A 15,084-nucleotide genomic window follows, 5' to 3' on the forward strand; every position below is an offset into this window, starting at 1 on the left:
GTTATGGCTATTTGGAGTTCAATATGTTCACTTCTCTGTATGTCAGTTTCTTTTCCCATCATTGGAAAATATTCTGTAAACAGTATTTTTACATCATTTTTGTTGTTACCTTTTTTGTTCACATCTCTTGAACTTATATTGTTTTTCTTTGCATTGTCTTGCAACTGTTGAATAGTTATTTCTTGAGTCCTTGCTATTTTTTTAAAGATCTTTCCTTTCCTGTTCACTAGCTGCAATCTTGCCCTCAAGACCTGAATGTTTATCTTCTCTTTCATTGAGGTGGTTTTACCATCTTTTGATGTTATTCTTGATTTCCTATGTCTCTTTAATGTATTCTGTTTCTTATTTATATTTTTCATTCAAGGTTTTCATCATTTTGCAGTGCTCAATTTTTTGAACTTTTTTCCTTTACATGTGTTCAGCATTTCTTTGTTATGTTTATCATTTCTTCTTTGACCTGAGAGATTATTTCTGATCTGAGTTCCTTTACAGCATTCATGGAGTTGTTTCTTTATTTTAGTTGCTATCGTTTCAGAAGTTTCAGATGCATAGCTTACATTGTCTTCCATGTCCATGTCCTAGGCTTGTTTGTGTTGGGCTGGAGGTTTGAGACTGCATTTTGCTCTTTTGTTTTGTCATTTTCCTGTATTCCCTTGGAGAAGCTGAATGCAGTGTCTCAGTTGCTTTCTGGGTTGAGGATATCTGCCTGTACTGTAGAGAGTTTCCCCAATTGAGTGGAGGTCATTATTCATTGCTTATGAGGTCCCTAGTAGCACTTAAAGGCTCCTAAAATGTGGAGAGTAATCTGCACAGGCCTTTAGCACACCCTACATGATGCTCTGAAGCTCCCTGGCTAATTGAGCTTTCTGGGAAGGACTCTACCAAGTTCTTAGTGATGTACCAAATCTGAACAACTAGATGGAATATACTATGCAGGCCTCCAGCTCATGCCACATGACACGCTGAAGTTCCATAGCTGCTTGAGGTCACTGGATGGGGCCCTAGGAGATTCCAAGTGAGGTGTGAAGGTTGCATGGTTGGGTGGGTTTTGTTGTGCAGGTCTAAAGCTTGAGCCACTGAGAACCACTCAGGATCCCCTGGCCACTCAGGGTCACTGAGTAGAGTTCAACCAGGCCTCAACGGACCTACTCAAAGGTACCTAGCTGATTGAGGATGCCAATCTCAATTTCTGAGTGAAGTGCTAAGATTGCATGGCTGGATGGGGTTCACTGTGCAGGCCATCAGTTCCCACTCAACCCATTTTTTTGTACAGTTCTGCATATCTTGTTTATGTAGCCTTCTGTCTTTTTTTTCAGTATACCTTGTTTATACAGTATTGTAATTTTTGCTGATTGTATTGTACAGTACTATAGTCTTATGATCTGTTATACATCACACTACTACATGTATGAATTATGCTGATAAAAGCAAAGTCATTAAGTTGAAGTTTCCTCTGACATTTCTTTGTCTGAATACTGTAATGTGTATCCTATATACAATTTCTCTAGTAGTGACCATTTAATGACCTAGACATTGGAACAGAATTTGATCATAAAATTAAGAATGTCTGTATAATATTTATATATTATGATATACAAAAGATTTATGAAAAGCTTACAATGGATTTCTGCAGAGGCAGAAATGAAAGAATGTAAAATCACCATCTGTGTGCAGAAGAGTCAAACACAATCAAAAATCAAAGGTCTGGAGCTCACTGCAGAGTCTGGTATGTGTGCATGTCAGAAATTCAAAGCATTTTCACTGAAAGGCTGAATAATCTGCACTGGAAGCCTGAAGAAACAGGAGTACCACATCCAGAGGCAATGGTGAAGACCAGAGCTTCTCAAAAGGAACAAAGAGAAGACTTTCTCTTCCTTTTTTCTCCAGACTGTAAGCCTATTTGTTGATGCCACCAATGTCCACAGTAAGTCTTTCCTCCTCAGTTTGAGGCTTACACATCCACAGATACACTTGGAACAGTGTTCCACTAATGCACTATACATTTATTAACTCATTCAAGTTGACATCATAACTAACCATCAGAGTCTCCTCCTTGTCAACTCAAAAACCACACATTTCCTTAAACCACATTTGAATTCCAAATACAGTAACAAGTTCATTATTAGTCCTAACACAATATGAGTTATCTTACATACAAATGGAAACATGCTAATTCTCTTCTCAAAATAGAAGAAAAGTCTTTTGAGTGCCAGGAGGTTGATATTTATTCTTTTCCAACTGTATTATTTACTTTCTCATTGCTGGAACACAAGACGCAAATATACAAATAAAGAGGAAAGATTTGGGGGGACTTATAATTGGGAAGTTTCAGCCTATAGTTGGCTGACTTCAAGGTAATACAATATGGTAAAGGGGTATGGGAGGGGAGTCTTGCTTATGATACAGCATACAGGAAGCCACGGGAGATCAAAGAAGAGGGAGAGGAAGAAAGAACCTCCCAGGCTTTGCCTCCAGTGACCCAGCTCCTCTAACCAGGCTTCACCTCCCTACATCACATTTAGCTAACAAATTATTAGTGGATTAATTCACTTGTAAGTGTTGCACCCATGTTCTAATCACCTCCCAACTGCTTCACCTACTAGCACATGAGGCTTTGGAGAGACATCTAGATATTAACCATAACATTAGCATTTCATAAATTAAATACTACAATGTGAATTTAACAATACTTATGAATTAACATTGTCTATAACGAAAGAAAAGAAAGACACACACCTAATACATGTGTATATATACAAACCTATTGACAAAATAGTAAAGAAAATTATAATTACAGACATTATTTCTGTGACAGCCCTAGCTGATATTTTATAACTATCTTCTTCTGCTAACCACTCTAGAAAAGGCGTCAGCAGGTTTTGGTTTTTCCCTGACAGGTTGACCCATGCCTTCATTCCTGAAGGTTCTGTGCCATTTGTTGTCCTGCCTGACTTGGGTTGTTATAGCTTCCCACTGACCTTAGTAGCAGGGAATGCTAACAGTAAATGCCCTGAGGCATCTCCTGCATTCCTATTATATTCTTTGTTTCTCCCTTGTGTAGTACTAGTCCAATTTCCCCTTGGTATTCTGAATCAGTCACCCCTCTCAACTCTGTTACTCCATTTCTAGCTTCTCTACTCAGAGGCACGAGGAGTCCAAAATAACAAAGAGAAAGTCTTAGGTTCTAGTTCAGTGGAACCATTTTTGTGCTACCCGGTATGAACTTTACCACATGCGGAACTCACATTTCTAGATCAGAAGCATATGATCACAGTAGAAGGAAAAAATTTTTTGCTAATCGATCACTAGGGGTAATGGTGAGTGGTATCGTTTCCACTTCCACTCCTTAATTTATAAACCTGTGACTTTTGACTATGAGGACACTGCCATGACACATGTGGCTCCTGAGGTTCTTGGGGTTAACAACCATGAGAAGATGAGAAAAATAAGAAGAGACAAAGCTGGGGTCAGGTAGAGTCCTTATCCCCCTGATAGGTGGAAAGGTACTGGCCCCTGATTGCAGAAGTGTTTGTTTATATCTTTTAGCAACTTAATGTCACATGACACCCTATTGTCCTAGCAACCCACTGTTCAGATTGTTTTGGGTCAGGTGCTCTCTGGTCTGAAGCACCTTTTCAGGTGCCTTGCCCCAGGCACTCTCTGTTCTTGGGATCCTCATGCTCCAGCCTTGCATGTGTGGTCAATTTCCAGTTTCAATGTCTCCCAACACTTTCACCCCTTGATTTATAAACCTGTGAATCTCTGCTGTGAGGAAACAATATCACATAGTGAACACTAATTCTGAAAATACTCAACCTTCTGGAGAACCCTGACCCCATCCTGCACAGTATCGCCCCCCATCTGGCATGGCAACTGCATCTTCAAGATCCATCCTTTTACACAACAACTTTACTTATGAATCCACTGGGAAATGACTGGGGTAGCTGAAGAGAGAGGTTGACTACTATCCACAGATAAAACTATCCTACCCATTTGATTATTGTCTTAGTTACTTTTCTCTCCTTGCTGAGGCAAGGTCCTGACAGCCAAAATTAAGGATGGAATGATTTATTTAGTTCACAGCTTATGCAAGTTTCAGTCCATAATCTGTGGCTCCAAGGCAGGTTGGCGCAGCACAGAAGAGGTACTCCAGGGTGGCAAAAGCAGCAAGAGCATAAAAGAGGGCAAAACAAGCCTCTCCTACTCCCTTCCATTGTAGGCAGACTACCGTACACTCCCCCAGAGTGGAGGGACCACTCACACCGCCTCCTTTCCCTCCTCGTGCACAGGCCGGGATGTTTACAGGCTGAGGAGCACTGACCTGGGTCCCTGCTGAGTCGCTTAAACTTCTAAACTTCTCAAATGGACATAATATACCAACTATTACAGTTATTAAAGTTCTCTTCCACTGGAGTTACATTTCAGTGAGCATTTACATGGCACACATCATCTGCCCATCTCCACATTCATCTTCGCCAATTATCTTTATTACCAATTTTCCATTCATGTTCCTTCCAGGGCCCTGGCTGTTTGGCCACACCATTGACCACAGCATATGAATAGGTATAACCACATTTTTGTTCTTCCAAAAATCGTATGACTCAATGTTCTACTCATTGTGAAAATTTCCTTTCCTGTTGACCTTCAGGGATGGCCTGGAAAGGGCCTGTAGTGCTGCATTTGTTCAGTTTTGGATTATACCTATATAACATGTAGAATCATCTTTAAACTAAACCTTAGTCTTCTCTTCCTCTGTCTAGTGGTCATACAGTACATCTTGCAAGATCATAGATGCATGTGGAGGTACAGAAAGCATGATAACAAGAGTGGGAACCAGGAGCACGTGGACAACTTCTTCATTTAATTTACTTGCTCCTTCCAGATCTGCCTTGACTGTCATATGTGTAACGCTTCCATCTAATGGTAGTCTATTGTTGTGTGCCTCCAACTCTATGACACAGTAGGTCAAAGGGCACAGAGGATCACAAGGTAACCTAGTGTCCTAGTCAAGTGTTCAGTTTCCACTCGGTTCCAGCAGAAGGCCAGAGGCTGCTTTTCAAAGGGATAGTAGTTGTCTGCAGATGGTGGCAGAGCCTTGCTCCAAAATCATAAAGGCTTCCATTGTGATTCATTTGTAGGGGTGTGCCAGAGACTCCAAACAGCATCCTTACCTGTCACTGACACCTCAGGTGTCTGCCGGGTCCCTGTCTGCTGAATCAAATGGCCTAGTGGTAAAACAGTCTGCATAACAGCCCAAAGCTGCTGTAAAGCCTTCTCTTCTGGGCCCCACTCAAACTGAGCAGCTTTTTAAGTGACTTGCTATATTTGCTGGAGTAACACACCTATATGAGGACTGTGTTGGCTCCAAAATCCCAATAGGCCCAATACTCATAATGACATTTTCCTCATAGGATGAGCCAGATGCAACAACTTATCCTTCGCCCTAGCAGGGATGTCTTGGCATGTCCTGCACAAATGGACTTCTAGAAATTTTGAGATGTAAATGGCCCTTTTGATTAGATTTATTTTCCATCTGCCAGCATGCAGATGCTTTTCCAAGTCTAGAGTGGTGATTATCTCCTGCTTACTTGGTTCAGTCAATATAATATCACTATTATAGGTCACCGTGATACACTGTGGAAGGGAGAGATTCACGTTCCCTGTGAATTTAGTTGTAGCACAGGACTGCAATGTTAATATAACCTTGAGGTAGGACAGTAAAGATGTACTGTTTGCTTTGCCAGCTGAAAGAAAAGTGTATCTGGTTGGCATTGGTGACAAGTAGGAAGAATAAGGAATTTTCCAAATCAGTAGTTACACACCAGGTACAAAGAGATGTTAATCTGGTCGAACAAGGAAACCACACCTGGTACGGAAGCTGCAATTGGACTCAGCTCTTAAATTCATCATAATCCACCTTCATTCTCCAAGACTCGTCCATCTTCTAAGCAGGCCAAACAGACTTACATGGTGATGTAGTACAAACCACCATCACGTACCTTTCATATCCTTGGTATTAGCACTAATTTCTGCAATCCCTTCAGGGGTGCAGTATCAATTTCACTTTACCCTTTTATCAGGTAGAGTTAACTCTAGTGGATTCCACCTGACCTTTCCAACTGTTATGGCACTCACACTGCAAGTTAGAGAACCAACGTGAGTCTTTTAATGTGGTAAGTTTACCCCAGGATTTCCTTTTACCTAAGCTTTTGTTTCACCTAATCAGTAGTAAACCAAGAAATATCAAGCATCTCTAACTCATTCACAGTGAGCCATCTTTTGATCCATGTTTCTGCCAACCAACCACATAAACTATAACAGTTTTTTAACTCTACAAACTGTAACATTAAATTGAGAATCTCTACTGAATAGGTCTGTATCGAGAAACTCAGTCTGATCCAAAGGAGTATGGGATGATAGCAGCTGATCCAAATATATGTCTCTGCTACCATTACCCCACACCCTTAAATTCCATCCCATACTTGTTCCTCAACCCTCTGTTTATAAGAATGAAGAAACATGCACTCTGGCAGTATAACAGACTGCCTTAGGAATCACACTCAGCTTTAGGAGCCTTCTGAGATTTAAGCCTAGTCAGGGCCCTAAAGTAAAAGTGGGTGGGAAGAGTGGGCCCTGGGATTAGTCAAAATTGTCTTGTTTGAAAAGCGAGTCAGTCAATGCAGGATTAGTTTCTTTAGGTATAAGAGATCAACAACACGAAGCATGGGGGTAGACATGCCTCCACCACTGAGGGTGGTGAGATCTCTCACTCTGGTAAAATAATGTCATCAGGATTTAGGACCTGGATGCCTCCAGCATTGTCAGTATCCTCTCAAATAGAAACATGGAAATCGGTATCTTTCCTTTTTGTTTTCCTAGACTTTTTCCCCAAAGATATTTATCTAGAAAACATCCTATAGATAATAATCTGTGTTTCCTTACATAGTCAAGGCTAGGCTTGTTACCTGTCTGTTATAGTAAAAGAGAATAATGTAGTGTCCCAGCCAGGTGTGTTGGGACGTGACTACAGCACTCCGGCAGTCTGAGGCAGGAGAACCAGTGCTAGCTCAGCCTGGGTAACTTAGCAAGACCCTGTATCAAAATAAAAAATAATATGTAGTGACTAAATGAAGTGTAAAGGCTTGCTTTCAATTCCTAGTGCCACTTCCCAAAATGTGTTTCTTTCTCTGCAGCATAAAGTTTTTTCCAGATCATTACAGAAACTTCTGTTTTCACATTTCAGAATCTCCAGCTGTGACACAAACACACTGCCAGTTCGCAGCTTTCCTCTGGAATCTCTGCAGTACCTCCAAAGAACACGAGGGGAAAGGATACGGTGAAAGCGTGGTCACGTGTCTCCTGCTATACTATGACACAGGTGTCAAATGTCCTTTGTCAACATGCAGCCAAATTGTTAGTATGTAAGTGGTACAAAACCTGAGGATCTTTCACAGTTCTAGACACTTTGCACTCCCATATGAATTTGAAAACTATCTTCCTAATTTCTATAATCCTGCTGAAATTTGGATAGTAATTACGTTAAATTGATAGATCAATTTGTGGATGATTGTTATCCTGACAGTATAGTATTGTTCCATCTATATAGTAGCTATCTATATTTATTTACACATTCTTTAATTCTTAGCAATGATTTTAATTTTCAGATTATAAATCTTGTACTTTCAATAAATTTATTACTAATGCTATATATATTTGGATTCTATTGCAAATATAACTTTTAATTTTGTTTTTGAATGATTGTAAGTATACTGAGAGGCACTCAATTTTTATTTATTGATCTTATATTCTACAAATTTATTACTGTTTAAGTTAGTTTCAGTAGTTTTTTTCTAGATTTCTTGGGCTTTCACGCACATAAAATCCTGCTATCTTTAAGTTAATGCAGCTTGCTTCTTGTTTTTAGTTGCTCTGTCTGTCATCATCATCACCATCGTCATCTGGATTGCTGTATGAGCTGGAGCCTCCAGTACAACGATGCTGAAAGTTTTAAAACAAGTTGAAAGTCAATATCCCTACTTTTTCCCTAACAATAAGTATCTTGTTAACTGCATATTTTTCATAGACATCTTTTATCAGATTGAGTATATTTCTTTCTATTTTTGTTGAGATCTATTATCATAAATTGGAGTTAAATTTTGTTAAAAAAAATTTTTGGTATGTACTAAAGTTTGCCAGGCATAAGGGTGCATGCCAGTAATCCTGACACTCTGAGGCTGAGGCAGGGGGATTGCTGTAAGGCCAGCCAGAACCGTAGAGTGAGAACAACAACAATAATAATTTGTGAAGTCCTCTAGGCCTAGATATTTATTTTGAAGAAAGTTTTAGTTACTAATTGAGCTCCTCACTGAAGGGTAGGGTGAGAGGAGTGTGGGATGATAGCAGCTCTAACCTGCATTGCCAGGAATTCCCACGACTTAGTGTCTGCAAGCATAGACACTTTCCAGATTACTGTATGCAGCTATTTCCAACCTGATGAAGTGGTGATTAGCTTTAAATTTTGCCCAGGACTGCAACTGCTTTTGTAGAGGTAAGTGGAGAAAAGTTATTTTTTTTTCTCAACAGTAGTGCAGATACATATTTTGCTTTCTATTGAATTTTCAACATCTTACACAGGGACTCCCATAGTCCAAATATTTTAAAATATTGGAAAAGTGTTGTGTTGTACACAATGGCAATTGCTAAATACATGTGATAATTTAATATCAAGATGCAAAAATTATAATTAGGTTAAGCAGTAATTTTTGAAACTTTTAAGTGTACGTCATAACTATAGTTAAAATAGTGAAACTTTTAAGTGTACGTTATAACTATAGTTAAAACAGTAGCAGGAGTGAGAAGACAAGAAGAAAATGGAAATGTATCTACTGAAAACCAGCTATGCAGACAGAGACAGCCAAAGCATACTCCAACACAAATACATGTGTGATACATAAACTCATTTAATTTTTACAGAAAGCCCATAAAGTAAGTGTTATGACTTTTCTTTTACAGATGGGAGAATTCTGATATAGAAAGAAGTTAACCACCTTATCTATAACCACAAAACTATATGTGTATCAGAATTTGAAATGAAATATATTTGTCTCAATAAACATATTGTTACTGAGTTTTCTTTATCTGCCTCCCATGGTGCATTGGATGGTTATTTGTACACTGAAACTCAAAAAATATGTTGAATAAGCAAAGATATTTTAAAATTTTAATGTGGCATCTGTTCCTCTAAATGAACAATCCTTATTTTCTTCTTACTCCTACTTGGATTAATACTTTATAACTGGTGTTTGCATAGTCATATTCATAATTACATTCACCTTAAGAACTATGTATGTGTCTAAATATCATGTGATATAGACATGTATGTGTGTATTATATATGTATGTGTATTATTTTATGTGCATATATATGCACAAATAATGCTGAGTTGGGATCTTCAACTTGTGTGTATTAATGCTATGAGAAATTATTTTAAAGTTTTATTTTTAAAATGTCAATATTTATCAAAAATACACATTCACTGCTTTGCAATTATGATAAAAATTTTGATATAATTTTTAAAAATATAAAGATCTGTTTTCCATATTTGGGGGAAGTATACATGTATAAAATGTTTTGATGAATTTGATGTACCAAATATTTGAAAACAACAAGTTTATTAGTAAAGAATGATTAAATAAATAATAGTATATTCATACACTGTAGTATCAAGAATATCAAAAAAAGTGTTCACTGACAATGAGCTCTTCTCAAATTAATTTAAAAAGTATTTCCTCTTTTTTCTGTTTTCTTTTTTTCTGACAGCATCTCACTAAGTATTTCAGGCTGGCCTCAAACTCACAGTGATCCTCCTGCCTCAGCCTCAGGAGTGCTGGGATTACAGGCTATGCCAGCATGCCTGGCCTAAGAATTGTTTCTATTGTTTTAAATTTACTATCATGAAGACCACTATGTCTGTTTTGTTTTGATTTGATTAAGATATGGGATTGAATGCTTTCTTTGCACCACACTGCAATCCAGTCATTTTTTTATTTTTATTTTGAGATGGGGTCTCCCTAAGTCATTAAATTTATGAGTCTGGCTCAAACTGTGCACCTGTGCCTTAGCCTCCCACGAAACCATCATGTCTTATTTGTTTAATAAAACTTGTATGAAGATGTATCTTTGAGAATGAAAAAGGATAGACACAAATAAATGCCTTATCCTTTCAAGAACTGGAATTAAAATGAAAAAAATTAAAATATAGTAGAAAAATGTTGTGTTTTATAATCAAACAGCCTTCATGACAAAGTCCATAAGCATTCACACATACACACTCACACACAACCACACACACAAGAAAATTCTCCTATTCAAGTCTCCATGATTTTTCCATAAGGCCAAATTTTTATTTAGTGAACATCTACTATTATTCTATGTATTTATAATTGCATATAGTTTGTGATTACTTTTATATAAATAGTAATATACACCTTCAGCACATTTTTTTTATGTAGGGATTATTCATCTCAGTAATACAATTCTATCTTTTTACTTTGATGCATGCTATCCTTGTATAGAAGTACTATAATGCAATTTCACTTTTTTATTTATAATATTTCTTACTAAATATCTTAACCACAAAAATCTAAATAATAATTTAATAATACATATAATAATGTGTATGTTTCTTTTTGTTAATACATTATAAATATAAAGTTTTAAGTTATCAATCTCCTATTTCATCCTTCTCCTAGATAGGAAAGCTTGACTCTGATGTTCTAGATAATACCCTTGTTCCATTGTATTTTACTGTATACATGTGCCTCTATGATTCTATATGTTTTAACTTTAAGCAATTTTGTGATGAACATATCATTGTGCAATCCTATTTCTTCCTTTAGCATTTGGTTTACTATCTAGCAATATTAAAATAATAGCTTTAACTGATTCAAATTAATGTATTCAATGGTATTTTTCCTTTTGTTTTCTTACTGCTTAGAAGCATCATCATAACAATTAGTTAACAGAGGTTAAATCTTTACTACAATCCAAACAACATTTTAATATTTTGTTATATTTTTTTACTATAGGGAACTTAAAGTGCATCTTCCCAATCAATTTTACAAATGCTCACCTACATGGATGTGATCCCTTAGAGTATACAGCATAGATTTTTGCATGGCATAATTTAATACTTTATCTAAATATGTATTACTACATCCTGATGTAATTCAAAGCATTTTTTCTGGGTTTAGTTCTATGTGTTTATTATAGGTGAGGCTTTAGGTTAAATCCTCAGCAGTTTTCTTCACAAAAGCAAAGCTCGATGTCTTAAATTAGGAAATATTTTTTTATTTCTTTTACTATTCTATAATAATATACACTAAGTATATGATAAGAATAAGCTTATTGATTGTCATCTTTCAAGCAATGCCACAATAAAGATTTTGCCCTTCATATTTTTATTATATAGGCCTTGATGTGGAATTACTCAATTTCGATACTTATGATTTACCAAATTTTTTAAGTACTGATGAATGGCTCTCCAAACAGACTTGATTAATCTACTCAATAGTAGAGTACAGATTATCCATTTTTGAGCATCCACATCATAGCCTAGTGCTATGTCAGGCTACTAATATTTTTAATGATTTTTACTTTGTCTCTAGTGCTCAAAAATGAAGTTAAGAATATTTTCAGATGCAAGTGTGAGGTCGTGAGTTCGATTCCTGGTACCAAAAAAAATAAATAAAGGAATATTTTCAGATGTTCTCTAAACATTCAATTTCTTCATTAAATTTAAATTACCTTGGAAATAATATTTTTCAAATGATCATTTAAAATCATTTTTCTCTTCTTTTTAAAAACTGTAATATTTATGTTATTCTCCAGAAAAAAAAAATTTCATTTTGATTCATTACAAATAGATGCACCAAAACTTGGCTTGCGAATTTGCCAAATACATGGTTTTTTGTTTGTGTCTTTTTTTAAAGAAAAATTCAAAACAAATAGGAGAGTAACAACAGTTAATACATTGCATACTGTTATCTTCAAAGTAGTTACCCGGGTATAAGATACGGGCATAAAAACTGTCCAAACAATATTAGCACAAGTCTTTCTATACAATGAATTAAGAGGGATTAATTGTATCTTAACTATCTTGTATTTTTTACCTTTTCCCCAACCCGTTTTCTATTTGTATCATAGCTGACTCTATCAATCTTTTCCTTTGCAATTATGTCTTTCATATTCTTTTAGAATCTGTTCTAATGGAAAATCTATTGTTATTTTACATTAAGGTTAATACTATATTATCTTAATCACTATATAAGATTGACAACATATTACCTACTATTGTGTTTGATTTAAATTTATAGTACATATTTTAATCACTTATGACTAGTAGGACTCAAAATCTACTGTAACTTTGTTCTTAAAATTTAATATTCTCAGAAATTTGCAATCCATAAAAATTTTTAAATCAGTTTTTGTGAACTTTAAAATACTTTTTAGAGTTTTCAAAGAATTTGATTAGGGTTATAGTGACAATAATTGGGATTATCATAGAACTGATTCTTTCCAGCTGTAACCATGCAACATCTATCCATTTATTTAAACATTTGATTTTTAATAAAGACTTACCCTTTGTCATCTTTGGAACCTATCCTTTGAGATTTCTCTTTCTACACATTAGCTATATTTGTCATACATGCGGAAAAAGAGTGCCTCAGACAATTTATGACTCATCAGCGCCCAGAAACCTTAATTAGATTTCCATCATTCTAGGTGTCATGAACACCTTCATTTTACAGTCTAAATATTTTAATGGGTACATTAATATATAACATTTTAAATGGCTGAAGAGTATACCAAAGTGTAGGTGTATCATTATTATTTTGAACATTTTCTGCTGATAGATAGCACAGCTTTTAACTTTTTTTACATATAACATTTAACAGGTATTATATGAAGTTTTGCCTACATGTCAGATTCTCAATCTGTTTTTAAATGGAATTACTGGGTTATTAGATAACTTGTAATTGTGTCCAGAAATAGAAAAGGCAAGTAGAGACATAAAATGTATGTGACTACATCCTAAACCCAGTTGGACAATTTCTGGTTCCCACACTTCCGTGAAGAAAGACTATAGTTACTATTAACAAATATTCCTCTTGAATCTGCTGCAGTAGACACCATGCTCACCTGACCACATTTATATGTAGCTGTATATGACAGGGAAAAACAACAATGATGACATGTATTTATCATTCATTTTTCATATGCAAAATAATTTTAAGTACAATATGATGGTTATATTCTGTGAAAATTTCAAGCTCAGGCTTTTTCCATCTCAGTATTTCACTATTTTTATAATATGACCTTTGCCCTCCCAATCTGATGGTGAAAGATCCAGTCATGTGTGTTGTGAATTAGGATAGAAAAATAGCATAGGTGAGTTGGATGGAGAAGGGGCAGCAGGAATTTGCAAACTCATAGAAGACATTGAAGCGTGAACTAATTATTTCTAATCACATCATCAAGCAGAAGTTGAACTCGACTAATTTAAGAGACTTGAAAATACAGTCTTTTCAAAAAATTTTATTTTTTTATTTTTAAAAGATTAAGATAAAAGAGAATATAACAAAACAGATCAGAACAGAACAATTTAAGCAACATAGTGTTTCACCGCAAGACAACCTGACATAACAGTAGGTTCTATAGTGTCTCTTTCCTTGAAATGTTTGAGTATACCTTCATACACTTATAATATCAAACATAACAAAATAGTATGAAACCACTCAAGAGAATGAAAGTATTACAGAATATTCAGAACCAAATAACAGAAAATGAACAATGGTTACTATATTATCTCCTTGTCCATAAAAAATTTTGCTTATACTATCACATATAATAAAATCCAGTAAGATACGACATGATAAAACCAATGGAGACAGAAGAACGAAAGCTTGGTAGGATTTCAAAACAAGATGACATTAAATCAGCACTAGCTATTATAATGTCTTGTTTACCACAGTGATATATGTGCACCCATGTTTATAGCAGCACAATTCATAACAGCCAGATCTTGGAAACAATCTAAGGGTCCATCAACTGAGGAATGGATAAAAAAGTTGTGGTATTTTTATACAATGGAGTAGTACCCATCTATAAAGAACGATCACATTGAGATATTTATTAATAAATGGGTGCAGCTTGAGACTATACTCATAAGTGAAATAAATCAAACTCACATGAATAAGTACCATATAGTCTCCCTAGTGTAAGAAATGGTAAGAATACATAAAAGTATGTAGTAATCATGATTCCCAATTATATTGCTTTAACGCCTTATAGTGTTTCCATGCATTAGTTGGAATGGTTTTATTCTGGATTGTTTGATTTTACTGTCTGTGATGGTATGAACAGCAATTTTGAGGAAAATGCAGTCTTTATCCACTTTACCAGGTGTCCAACCAGGTATCTTTATCCAGCTAACCAGATAACCTGTCCCTAAGGATGAGTGTACTAGGTTAGTGTCTATCCTATACCCAAACCAAAATCCCAAGTATGTAATTTTCACAAGAATGAGATATTCTTTGTCTAGACTAGCTTTTTATTGGACTGGGAGTATTCCAAAGAGTTACTTGTTACAAAGGAATAATCACCTATGTATAGTTCAAAGTTATTTGGTTTTTTTTTTAGTTTATTATCAAATCTTCAGAGATTATTTACCTACAATTTTATTTGTGTAATATATTTGAATTACCTCTACCTAGAAGGAAAATGATACAAAAATGATTATGAATTCATTATGTTTTTCCTATATTTCTCATCCATGTAAAGCATATCTTGACTAGTTGGGGTCAACGGATTGCACAGTTTATGATGAGACCACACACAAAATATTTGCACAAAAAGGAAATGTGAGACACAAAAAGTTTATAGAAGTGACTAACGGAAAGCAAGTGTACCTTGCTGAGTGGTTTACATTGTTTAAGGATTCTCTTTCCCCGGTTGGTGCCCGAGTGATAAATTTGTGATGAGGAAAGCCTGTTCCCAGAAACCTAAAAATGAGAAACACAAAGT

The sequence above is a fragment of the Cavia porcellus genome, unplaced genomic scaffold, assembly GCF_034190915.1.
Source record: "Cavia porcellus strain 051 isolate PalLab524CR breed Dunkin Hartley unplaced genomic scaffold, mCavPor4.1 scaffold_18, whole genome shotgun sequence".
Classification (NCBI taxonomy): domain Eukaryota; kingdom Metazoa; phylum Chordata; class Mammalia; order Rodentia; family Caviidae; genus Cavia; species Cavia porcellus.